General features: G+C 44.9%; 1 protein-coding gene across 8 annotated transcripts in view; it reads right to left on the bottom strand.

The window, feature by feature from the left end:
• Positions 1 to 12,750, bottom strand: part of dusp3a (dual specificity phosphatase 3a) — a 98,918-nt gene that overhangs the window by 43,797 nt on the left and 42,371 nt on the right. For 4 of the 8 annotated variants that reach the window (XR_016117417.1, XR_016117414.1, XR_016117421.1 and 1 more), the window contains exons 10-15: positions 10,432 to 10,553; positions 9,512 to 9,590; positions 6,883 to 7,279; positions 6,625 to 6,799; positions 5,878 to 6,010; positions 5,656 to 5,788 (exon numbers count right to left, since the gene is read on the bottom strand). The gene's annotated coding sequence lies outside the window, so the exon portion shown is untranslated. Of the gene's footprint in view, positions 1 to 5,655; positions 5,789 to 5,877; positions 6,011 to 6,624; positions 6,800 to 6,882; positions 7,300 to 9,511; positions 9,591 to 10,431; positions 10,554 to 12,750 lie in introns of all 8 variants that reach the window. The other 4 variants (XR_016117415.1, XR_016117416.1, XR_016117420.1 and 1 more) reach the window with 4 other exon arrangements.

The raw sequence follows: 12,750 nt of genomic DNA, 5'->3' as shown, positions 1-12,750 counted from the left end.
AAACAATCAGTCGTATAGCACATGTCCTTAAGCTTATGTCAATTACATGTGTGCTCAACCACGATAAAAAAAACTTAATTGTGGGGGTTTGTACGGCCATTGGGAATACAATCAGCATCTAGTGGAAGCTGCGACCCAATACAGTGATACCTCGGTTCTTGACCATAATTCGTTCCAGGACCCTGTTCGAAAAGCGATTTGTTCGAACACCGAAACCATCTCTTTGCTCCTGTCACTTGCGAGTTGACAGCGGGGGGCGGGGCTGCCCCTCCCGGCCGTTCTCCACCTGCTGTCAATTCTCTAATCACGGACACGGGGCATTTATACGGTTCGCGATCACCTCACCAATGCCGGATGATTGACTCACCTCGCCACCGTACCTGGACTCTTCCTTCGATGCGCGAGTGTATCCGGTCCGAGGTATTTTCCCCGCGTCCCGTAAATTTATGTCATCTTACGGGATTGCGTCATTTTGCACCCTCGTGTGCCATTTGCTTTTTGGCGTAGTAAGCGGGTCAGATCACCGCCTGCCTTCTTACTCGCTGTGTTTTTTATTTGTGAATAAACATCCTGCTTGGGTAGTATACGTCTCTGCCTTGGGATCCCAAACATTCCACTACGTTCCGACGAGTCAGCTGCCGTCACTCTTGCTCGGAACGTGACAGCTACGGATGACTCGGCTACAGGATGTTCTTTTCTCTTAAAATATCTATCCAATGACAGTTGCTCTCACTCCCACAGCCACATCACTAAATTTCACAGCCTCCTTAATCTTTGATATCGTACTGATCGTAGATTTCGTATTCCCTAGCCAGATCAGACACTCGCACACCTCCTTCATATTTTGCGATTATTTCTTTTTTAAATGCAATAGTTGTACGCACTACTTTTCCAGCACTTACTTTCTTTGGAGGCATGATCAGGGGCTAAAACTCTTCGTACACCTATATTAAACGCTAGAGCAAAACGCAGCACGTCCGATAGAGAGCGATACACCCGTACGCCTCTCAGCACCCCACCCTCGCGTACGCACTCACGCGTCGTATTGGCGTTCGAACACCGATTGATGTTCGAAACTACGAAGCAAGAATTTCTCGAATATTTTGTTCGGACTCCGATTTGTTCGAACTGTGAGACATTCGAAAACCAAGGTTCCACTGTACTTTGTCCCACCAGAGAAGCTTTAAGCAACTACAGTACACGATTCGTACACCAGAGGGCGTACATGCCACATACATGCTCCGTTGCATGTACGGGGCAAACATTAATATTCACGTTATTTTCATTGTCACAAATTTATAATAAAACAAACAACTACAAACTTGTATCCCTTGTTTTTTTTTTAATTTGATTTCACAAATGTTTTTTTATTTGACAAATGTTGCAGTCCAGCTTTGACGGCCTCCTGCCGCAAACATCTGCCTTCAATTGATGCTAAGTCAAGCGGGACCAAGAGGTACACACAACTTGTATGTTGTGTTTATTTGACGCCGTTGGACACGTGGGGGCCGAACTCACAACCCCCTCCACCCCAAACCTTTCCCCACCGGCGCCAGGAAGGCCCGACATTACGAAACATTGCAGCGCCATTTCCTCCCAAGTGGACTTCCCAATGGCTGGAGATTGGTTTTTATCCCCAACTTTAATTGTGATGAATATTTAACTGCCTATGGAGCCACCAGGGGGAGCTGTGGGCAAACCTATTGTGATCAATCGTATTTTAATATTTATTTTTGGTAATAGACAGCTTAGCCAGTTTAGGTTTTTTTATTTTTATTTTTTGTAATTGCCCTTATTTTTATGTCCATTTTATTTACTGACAATGATTCTCATATGATATTAATATCATGTATATTTAAACATAAACATATTTCCATTTTTAATTTGGATTCTTGACAATCAATACTGCTGCTTTAATTTTATTTTGCTCTTTATTTCCCCAAGAAATAACATTTTTTCTCTCCAAAATATCCCCTTGAATATAAATATTTTCCACCCCTGCACCACACGGATAGTTTAAGCACAATACGTATGTTTGATCGTCTTAGCATTGCAACATCGCCCTCTACTTCCCGCCCCTGCCGTTTAGCTACGAGCGACAAGGGAGTGCTAACGCTCCGCGAACACTCACACTCACCTAGCACACACTAACAGAGATGCAAACAGGATGTGTTGACAGTCCATAAATAACAGCAGAGCCTCCTAAATCAGATCAGTTCGCAAACACCGACTCCGACAGCCAAAATGGAACCAGAAGCTGAAAAACTCCGTAGCTAGCAAAAATAGCAAATAATATTGCAATTTTATGAGGTTATCATGAATCCACACGTTCATAGTCAAAATTTGAACAGGTTAATGACAATATTTCGTACGTTTTTTCAAGTCACAAGTTATTTCCTGGCTCACGACACCCCCTAGTGGGCGTGTCGTAAATCACACCACACTCGCAGCTATGGAGTGATTCAGACATAGCACTACTGAAGGCCTAGGAGTGACACTGATAAGAAGTTTCACCAATTTCAATTATCCACACACTCAAAAGCAATCAGCGTAACACGTAGCGTTGCGGACAAGGAAGTGGTTAAAATAAGGAGGGGCGGGGCAGCCTTTTCTAACGAGGTGATCATTTTAATTGACTAAGTGGTCCACGGGCTGCGCCAGATGACACTGAAAACGATCCATAAATGTGATTAGTACAGTCGACTGACGATAAGCGGCGGAATAAATCGTTTTTATGTTCCTGATAACGTCACCAAAAGTTGCTCATTAAAGAGATTTAATGCTGATAAATTAATTTGATGGCGTCTTTGGCTTCCGCGCCGCGCAAATTCATAAAATGGACCATGTTAGATAAGCCTCATATAAACATCAAATGTGAATTACACGCGGAGATTTGAGTCCTTGATTATGAAATGACTTTATAATTCAAATGAAGACTGCTGATGTTTGGGTTATTATTATTTTTCCTTCTTATCTTCCGGTCAACCCAGACGAAACCCAAACAATAACAACAAATATATATCAATGTTACATTTGTTACATACTTTCCTCGACAGTATTTGCTGTCAACGCAACAACAGGAAAAGGCAACTGTGAAAATGGAGTCCAAGTTACTCAACAAACAAGTCATCCCGACATCCCACAGGCACTAATCGCTCTTGATTGCGTTAATATTTGGACGTGGAAATTGTCCTTTTCCCCTTCCTATTGCTTCTCGTTTGTTTTCTTGAGCACTCACTTCCACCCCCCCCCCCCCCTCGATTGCCCCCCCGCATGTTTTCATTGGCCCGTGAACGTGCAACCGGCGCGTGTGTGTGAGCGTAGCGCTGTACAAAATACGGCTTGCTCGTTCATCCACAGGCGGCTTTACAGTCCTTCGGCTAAGGCGGCCATGTTTGTTGATGTTATAGCGAGACGATTTCAGGCGTTTGTGAATCTTAGAGATCTGGAGTGTGCCATTGCTGCCCTCCCCTCCATGAAAAAGCCTTATCTATCTCGTGCACTATAATGGCCCGCTTCCAATCAAGCTCTTGCTACTCTGATAGCACGACAATTTCCTCTTAGTCACCCCAACAGCTCACTTTGACTTCCTCTTGCTCAGCATATACAACACTAACTCCCCCCCACCCCGAAATGAATGCCTTAGCCAATCAACCGCCAACAAACGCCACAATGTCAATGGCGCGGCACTCCTTAAGTTGGCGGCATTTCCTGCTGACTGGATGGTGGCGACGGCGTGCTAGCGGGGCGACAAGTTTGACAGTTTAAACGGCGGCGTGACTGATGATGATGACCGTGGCAGTCGGTGACATCATCGCAGGTCACTTGAGGTAAATCGCGTGACACTTCGGAAACCAAAACCGCCGAATCACGTCATGTTCGCCGGCCTCTCAGCTCCCTCATCATGTCACGCCGCGAGAAAATAAAGCCCGCTCTATTCTATCGTTTATTCATTTTTCCGTCTATTTGAATCCCTTCACACCACCCAAAGTGTTTATTCGTTCAGTCATCCAAGAAAATATTGGTTGACACGAGCATCTGTAGGTTAACTATAGCACACCTCCGGAGTTTGTCGGGGGCTAGTAACTCCATGGGAACTGCCCCTACAACATACATACTCACAGGTGACATTATGAGGTTTTCTGCCACCTGCTGCAGGCTCTTTTCAGGGGCGGACATTCATAAACTTAGCTCATACGGAAAAACGATTCCAGAACTCGCCTCATCTCTCACATGGTTTCAATCACCTTGGTTGCAGGTTGTAAGAGAGAGCAGCGGGGTTGTTGCAAACGATGCCAAACACTGTGAAGAAAAACCAAGAGGCCTAACCAGACGTCCATCCATCCATTTTCTATCCAGTTTATTTTCATTCTAAAGGCACACACACATCCACGCCGGAAGAAGACACTCTACAATGCGGCGCGCGGGAAAAAGAAGGGCAAAGCGGCGTGGGAGAAGTCATTCGGCGTGTCGGACACACAAGTTCAACAAAAGGAAATTTTCTTCCCCGTGTCAACCAGCCAGAACGGACGCCTATGGGGGCCGTCATATCACGTCCGTCAGCGCTGCTTTCCCTGATGGAGGCGGGCGCGATGGGATGGATTTGTTTTCATTCTCGCTGGGGTCGGAAGTGTTATTTGGGTTTACAGACGGACTGCTGGTGACTTTATTTGATGGGAACCTGACAGAGGTACACCCGCAATGATGTACACCACAGAGTTTATGATCACTAACTTTTTTCTACAGCCTCAAAAGTATATTGCTGTCCTGAAAGTCGATTGTCAAGGGGACGACCTCGTCCCCTGTAAGTACTCGACTTTTTGGGTTTAAATAAAAGCGATGCGAAAATCAAATGCATATGATTGATAAAGCACGCTACAGTTTGCCTTTGAAGAGATTGTGGCCTTTGAGAAAAACGGTGACCTAATCACTCCGGGGAAAAGCCGAACTGCAACATTGAAATGAATGTTCAGGGAAAAAAAGTTCAATAACTAGCGTCGGGTTTGTAAATTTCCCCCGAGACAAAGACCATTTAGGTTTCAAGTAGTAAAAAAATATATGTAGATACCTACCCTTATAACATACGGTGCATAGCATAGCAGCAGCAACAGAAGGTGGAAAACAGCAGCAGCAGAATAAAAACCAAAACCAGGGAGAGAAGCAACAGCAATAGCAACAGCAACAACAAATAGCAAAAAAAAATAGCAGCTGGCTGAATCAAACAAACAAAAAAAAATCCCAGCAACAACACAAACAATGACAAGACCAGCAACAGGAGAATATATATTGATAGAAGCAGCAATATCAACAGCAGCAGCAGAAATGGTTTCTACATTATTGATAACATTAACATCAATAAATGAAGGCAAAGAGTGAGTCAGCTGTTTTCAAATGAGGGGTGTCAAATTCATTAGTTCAACTAAATGTAATTTATGAGGGTGACAATGTGCCCCATTTGACCAAAATGAAAAACAAAGTTTTCATTTCAAAATGGCCACCTACGAGCCAGTAGTTTGACACGCCTGCTTGGGTTTGGTTCAATTGCAGAGGGTGATCCAAGATGGCCCCCGAGCATGAAATGTTTGGCAAGCTGAGCGGCCTGGTGTTTGTGTTTGCAAGCCGGAGAGCCCCAAAAAAAAAACAAATAGCACTTACTTTGACGTTGACTTTCTTCCAAGTGGGCAGTTTACAAGGTCATCCATGCAGATTTAAAGATTTCCTTTTCAGTCTCTCCACAAGATATCCATGCAGACGTTGTTGATATCCAACAATGGTACTTGTCTTGTAGCTGTAATTGTTATTGTGACTTTTTTGGTACTTTCGGTTTCTTAACTCACTCGTGATTGTGACTTTTGTACTTTCAGTTTCTTCATTCACCTCTGCCAGGTATTTTGCAAACTGCAGTTCAGGTGTATGGGTGCGGTTGTGTCCCACTAAACTTCTTCCCCACTTCCGGTTCTTTTGTGTGCACTTCCTGTTCTTTTTTTGTGCACTTCCTGTAGGGGGTGACCTGTTCACACGGAAAAGATCACATGACTGCTTTTAAACGGACATGCAACTGCCCGTCATGGAAAACGTTTTACAAGAATGTTTGCAACCTATCAGCTGACATTTGGTGCTGTAGTTGGCCTGCTTCACCTCCTCCCACTTTACTTCGAGCACATGTTGGAGGGGAACCAGTTTGCTCACAGCGTTGTCTCACTTAATCCCCTCTGGCTGTGAGCGTACAAGAGTGCCGTGTCCATGTCATCCACCTCCCAGAGAGGAATTAGGTCATACCCCCCCACCCCCCCTTTGAAAATAGAAAAATAAAAATCATCCAGTGATGTATTTTCATGTGTTCTGGGTTGAGCGTATTTCAAGAGTGTGTCATTTGCAGGCGTAGTGATGTAAAAAAAAAAAATCATAAAAATAATACTGAAAATGAACTGTTAGACTGGTCGATAGAAATCTGCTACATTCTACAACAAACACCAGAGTTTACTTACTGGCCACCAGACATAAACACATTGAGGTGCTGTGGGGGTCATTGCGATACCAGCGCCATCATTATAGGCCCGTTTGGGTTCACTGCCGATAACCCCCCTGCGTGCCCGAGTGGAGAAAAAAACGTACGACAATTACTTGTGGTGTACTCAACTGGCAGTAGAGCAGGAAATGAGGAAGTTGAGGTGAAGTCTGAATCACGAATCATCTGTTGGCTTTTTTTTGGATTGGAGGTGAGGCGTGGTGGTCGCACGAGGCCGCGTTCGCCGTGTCGGCCGCGACAATGCATTCAATGGCATTTTGTTTATTCCGTCTGTTAAAAATGTTATTGTTCATGAAAAAAATAAGCATTGATGTGGCTTTAATAAATTATAAAAAATAAAAATCTACTGTCACCCAGGTCGTACTCCACCATTTTTTCTTGCTCTCTGGGTCAAACCACAACCATGAGCCAGGGATTGTGGTCCTCTTCTGATGACATGATGAGTCCAAGATGAACTATTGGGACAGCACATGCAATGAGGATCGGCCACCCAAAGATAAAAACAAAAAATAAGGTCGTCAGCACCCTTTCTTTGTTGCTTTTATGGTCTGCAGATGTCACCCCCCCCCCCCCTCCCCGCATAGCATTCCCCGCAAGTCATTCCTTGTGACTCTCGCAGGGAATCCCGCGTTGTCTTGGAGTGTATTGTCTTCATGGAAGACTGCCGTACTTGGGCGAATGGGGGCGGAGGGTGGGTCACCCTCGTGGTTCTCAGGACTTGGGGAGAACGTGGAGATCGTTATCAGGCGTCTGTTGGCGAGAGGAAATATCTGCCATCAAGTCACAAAAAAAAAAAACACAGAAATAAGTTGTTTCACAGCAGAAGTTAATGAGCCTCATGATAAATTGCAAAATCACTTAAGCAAAGCAGAAATCTGCAAATAGCAATCTCACACTAGGAAAAACAAAACATTTCAGCCCCCCTCCCAAATTTGAGTGTGCACCCTTTCCTGCATTCCGTAACTAAAATCAAGATGTTGACAACCGATTATCTCGGCCAGCGACGTTTTAAAGTTGACGTGGCAGGTGATGCGCAGACGTAACCGCGGCGGCGGGTCTGCAGCCTCAAGCGGCGACCGCAGGAAGGCTCGCGACACATCCACAGCGCACACGCCGACACGCTGTGACAAAGTCGTTAAAAGCCCACGAGTGCAGAGGCGCCGCGGCTCCGCTCGCCGAGCTCCACCTGAGTTTACTCAAGGAATTAAAAGAGCTTTTCGTTGATCTTTGCGGTTTCTCTCACATCAGATTAAAAAAAAAACAATTAAAAATGGCGCATTTTAGTTTGATTAGAAAATATGGCATGAATGTGCTGCTTTGCTCGCTAGGGAAAATAAATGGTCAACCACATGAAGACGTCTTTGTTAAGGTTAAGAGACCACATGTGCGCCACAAAGTGCTGAGAAACAGATGTTGCTCTGCAATCCCTGCGAGCAACATGGTCGCTTTCTGCTGAGAGGAGCGGGGGGACTGCGAACGGCGACGTTCCTCAACCTGAAGGATTCCGGAGCCATCCTTAAATGAGATATGGATTTTTAAACCGTCAATTTTGGTGCCAATTATCGTATTTTCGCAGCAGTATGACAACGCTGACTTCACCGTGTCAAAATGAAGGTGCCTATGGGGGCCTAAAATTCACCCGCATTCCATGAAATTCAAACTGAAAGCTTGAAATCATAATTTTGAGGCATGGTGACTTTTTGGTGGGTCTACTTAACATACCCACATAATTGCGAGATACTTTGCATGTGATGAATTAGACCAAAATTCAAAGGACCCGAGGAAATGACTAAAACAAGCGTAACATGGCCACTTCAAACCAAAATGGATGACTTTTCAAACAGATTTGCAAGGTTTTTTTATTTTTTGTGGTTGGACACAGAGGGAATGTTTAATTCTGCCAAGTGAAACAAGCTTCAGGGGCCGAATTTTCCCCACTAAATTAAAAATAAAAAATTACCCTAAAATGGCCACGCCCAATCAACATTGCGGCTCGCTGTGTATTTATTCTCAGGCATTTTTTTTGGTGGGTCTCCTGAAATCCGGGTGGTAGTCGCTGTGCCTAATGATGACAACTACATTAAACAATCGGAAGATATGCCTCCATGTAGTTCAGGTGTGTACTGCACCGGTGGTCTGTGTGTGCGCAAAGTCTCACTGTGGGAATCTGTCCCACTGTTATTGTACGCGTGGCGGGGTTGGCCATGACGTAGTGGCGCTCAAATAATGGGAACATTAAATATTTGGCCCAAATTATAATCATCCATTTCCTGGCCTAATCACAGGGAACGCTTGAGAGTAAGCAAACGTGCCGCCAAACGATGGCATTTAGCGATTGCGAAGGTCGGCGCGCCCTCTTCGCGGCGGGCTGCCCGTTTATGCAGATGGCGCTCAGAGCAGGAAGAGTCCACAAGTCAGCGTCTCGGGGCGGAAAGCGGAGCTATGCGGATCCTTCACCTGCGCCAGATGGGGCGAGGGGATCAAAGGAGGCAAGGATATAAGACGATAAACACGGGAGGGGGAGGTGTTAACTGGACTCGCTCCAGGTCCGTCCACAAGCTTTTCCTGTTTTCACCAGGCGAGAGTGGCCTCGGAACGCTGGGCGAGAGATTGGGTGGGAAAAGTGGCAACGCCTTTTTGGATTCCTGACATCACATACAATGTTTTGTTTTTGAAGGATAGAAAATCGAGCAAAACATCTGCCAGTTAAATCAAGACTCCAGTAAACAATTGGCCGAAAGGAATCTCTCAAACTGGGCAAGTACTGGGCAGCACTGTTTTTGATTGGGAGGAATGTCAGTGCCATTTGACTGTCATCACTGTAAAGCTCTGTGGCGATTGTGCTTTTATGCACCTTCAATAGGCAGTATTTTCACAGCCACGCTTTGTTCGATTGATGTTGGACAGTCTGCGACTGGAGATGCGAGACAATCGCTTTTCGTCAATGGATGTTACAGCTTCGTGTTTGCTTTCAAAACTTACCTGGTAGCAGACCTGCACATTCCACCATGACGTCCCTGATCCACTTGTGAAAAGGAGCTTTGATCCTCTCCTGTCTCTGCTTCATGCAACAAAGAGGGTGTAGAAAGTGCTTAAGATTGAATGACTGTGTCTGTGTTGTCACATATTTTTTTTGACTTCGAGAGAGTGGCTGCCTTTACAGCCGCTCCTGTATTTTGTTTTTGTGACTGCGAAATGTAAATGTCTTCACTGGCTCATCTAATCTAATCTAAACATAAGCATCCTGTACAAAAAAATCCAAAAAACGCGATATAGAGTACAGAAAAGAACAGTGTTTTTGGGATTTCTGTAAAATAAAACCGAGACTCGTTCTGCTCACCAACACAAAAACAGTATTCATATTTAATTGCAGCTCTTCTCTTTATTCGTAACAATATCCTCAACGGTGACACCCCCCTCACTTCCTCTCCCTCAGATAGCGCAAAAGGGTGTGGCCGTTTAGTCCACAACTGATGGCTTCTTTTGTCGCTAGCGAAGATCACATACTTTTCCCTTTCACAAACACAAAGGAAATCTATATAATCTTTTTGTCCTCTGCTCTAAATTAAGTTGACACACTCATTAAATATTTGTTTCCCCTTCTTGTTGTTCTTTCAAGTCGCTAACATGAAAAAGCAAACACATGGTGCATGATTGTCGCTAGTAGCATTTTTACTCCAATCCTGCGGTCGCACTCTCACTGTGGACAACATTGCTACTACAAACACAAATGAGTCATGATATGAAAACAAAAGGGTGCCGTTGAATCATGAATTTTCATCGCGCATCTGTAGACCCTCGACAGCCACCACGTGATCGCCGTCGATGAAAGACATTGAGACACATTTCGACGACAGGAAGTGACAAAATCGTGATTGTTTCCGTCAAACAGTTCTACTTGCCTGGGTTCCCGAATTCGGTCCATGCAGATTCTGTCAATCTTGTCGGTTCTGCTTGTCAATCTCCGGGTTTCCCAACCAGGTTGCAGCAGGTACGGTTGGGGGGGTCAATTCAATGCAGAATGCTAAAAGCAAAAATTGCACTAGTATCATCATTAAAAACATTGCAAATAGGCACTATAGCTACATTTGGGTTACTGTTTCGAGTTAATGGCGATAGGGGGTGTAGCTGTTTAAATGTCCGCTAAATTTGGTGTGCATGGATTTGTCGCTGGAAAAGATGGTGGGCAGGGTGCGCAGGGTACAGTAGGATTGTCTTCGCCCTTGTTTTGATTCTTGCAGTGTGCACGTCCTCCCAGGTCCCCCCGAATTATGTCCCAATGGGATATCATCGCACGATCTGCACTTTCTATTCTCCTTCTTCATCTCCAAGCAGCTCCCGCCAGTAAGATCGTTCCTGACCAAAGATATGCCTTGAGACAAGGGAACAAAAGACGGAACTGTCTTAAAAGGCTTACCGCAAAGACGAGTTGTCTAAAATGTCTTAAGAACGTTGAGAAATTGATATTCGGGCTGCCGTCCAAATTCTGGCTGTCTTATTAATTGCGTCTCACGTTACTTTTGTCTGCGTCGTTCGCTTTGAAGGCTTTCATCAAGCGAGCGGGGGAATCACATGGGATCACATCTTGATTGTAAGCTAAATTGCGGCAATGAACACAAACATGACATCTTCCATTAAGTCAATCAAGAGCCATGTTGTGGGTTTTTAAAGTGGAAACCAAAGGGAAAAAACTCCCTCGGAAAGCTTGTCTTTGTTCCTTCGGATTCCGGATTGTTTTCCTTCAAATGACCCAAACACAAAGCGGCGGCGGCTCTCGGTGTCGTCTCACATTTAACACATAAATGTTTGTGCGCTGACTCCACATGGCAATGGAAGCGTCCGGGCGGCGGCAAGATCAAAAAGCCAAGCGTCTTTTTTTGACGGAACGCAAACAAAAGCCGGGAGGAAGGCTGCGGGTCAAGTGAGGCAAGTGTGAATTTGGAAGACTTTCCCCTACTCCCGATTTCTTTCTCAGACTTTTCTCGTCTACCTGGCGGTCATACGTTGAAGTCAAATTTCTTAAAAAAAAAAAAGAGAGATGAGAGAAAGAGAGGTTACAGCCAAACAGTTGGTTCTCATGTTCTCATTTCCTGCGGGACGTCCCCACTAATCAGCAACACAAGCGGGATGAGATTTGTTTCTCAATGCCTTGAGCTCTTTTATTCCAAAACGTCTTTCATTTTGCCTCGCTGAAACAACGCGCCCCACCACCACCTCTCTAAGGCTTTTTGAATGCGATATCATCACCAATAATGAAACTATTATTATTATTATTATAATATATAGTACAAATTTGTTTACAATTTGCAACATCGTCTGGCAGTGAATGAGTTAACTGTCAATATCTACATGATAAAAATCGCGACATTGAGTAGAACTGTCTGGAGTTGCAAGACCTGAGCGTCTTGCCTCGAATAAAATCAACGCCGTTACCTAACATGACAGGTTAGCTCACAATGCTAACATGAGCTAGCTTTTATATTGTTTTTCTGGCACACCCAAGGGATGATTGACAGGGTGGTAGTCAGTCAGGTTTCACGGTCATGTTTGATCTGACTGTTCCCATTGGAGCTTGAAGGCATTTCTGACTGACCTTTGTGAGTTTGAGTGGCAGCTCATCCAAGTCATGTCACAATATTCCTGTTTAGCAACCACATGAACGCAGATGGAATCAAAACAGTGTTTAAGTTCACAAACGTTCTCCTGGGATGGAGTCAGCGGCGGACATGACAGAAAGGCGGGTTAGGACCATACTAGGAAACACGGGAGCGTCATGAAACGGGGTCCCGTCAGAGCCAGACTGTTAGCCTTGGCACCGATGCCGTCTGAGAACCGGCCGGCCTCGCTAACCTTTGGCAGCGTGGCACCTCCGAGACAGGATGGCCCGGGGCGGGGGTGCCACTGGGAGCAGAAATTAAAAATAGGTGGGTGGGCCCAGAGGGCTGGGAGAGGACTTGAGGACCCCTAATGAAACAAGCACATTCCGGGAGCCCTGATGGTGCTCAGGTTTTTGAGGCTCCCAGTGAGACTTGGAGCAAAATATTTATTGCAAGCATGGCGGTGCTGTCGCAAGATCCATTGTGTAAAAACTGACTCGGGCAATTTGGTTTGTTTGGAGGATAAACAATCTTTTTTATCATTTCATGACAAGTAGTTTATTCTTGTTTAGTTGATGTGAATTTGTCCTGAACTATTTTTTTTTTTTTACAGACAACATGAAC

Source organism: Hippocampus bargibanti, linkage group LG15, assembly GCF_051943395.1.
Source record: "Hippocampus bargibanti isolate YZ-2025 linkage group LG15, ASM5194339v1, whole genome shotgun sequence".
Classification (NCBI taxonomy): domain Eukaryota; kingdom Metazoa; phylum Chordata; class Actinopteri; order Syngnathiformes; family Syngnathidae; genus Hippocampus; species Hippocampus bargibanti.
Note: the sequence above shows the minus strand (reverse complement) of the source record. Positions and strands in the feature narration are given on the sequence as shown.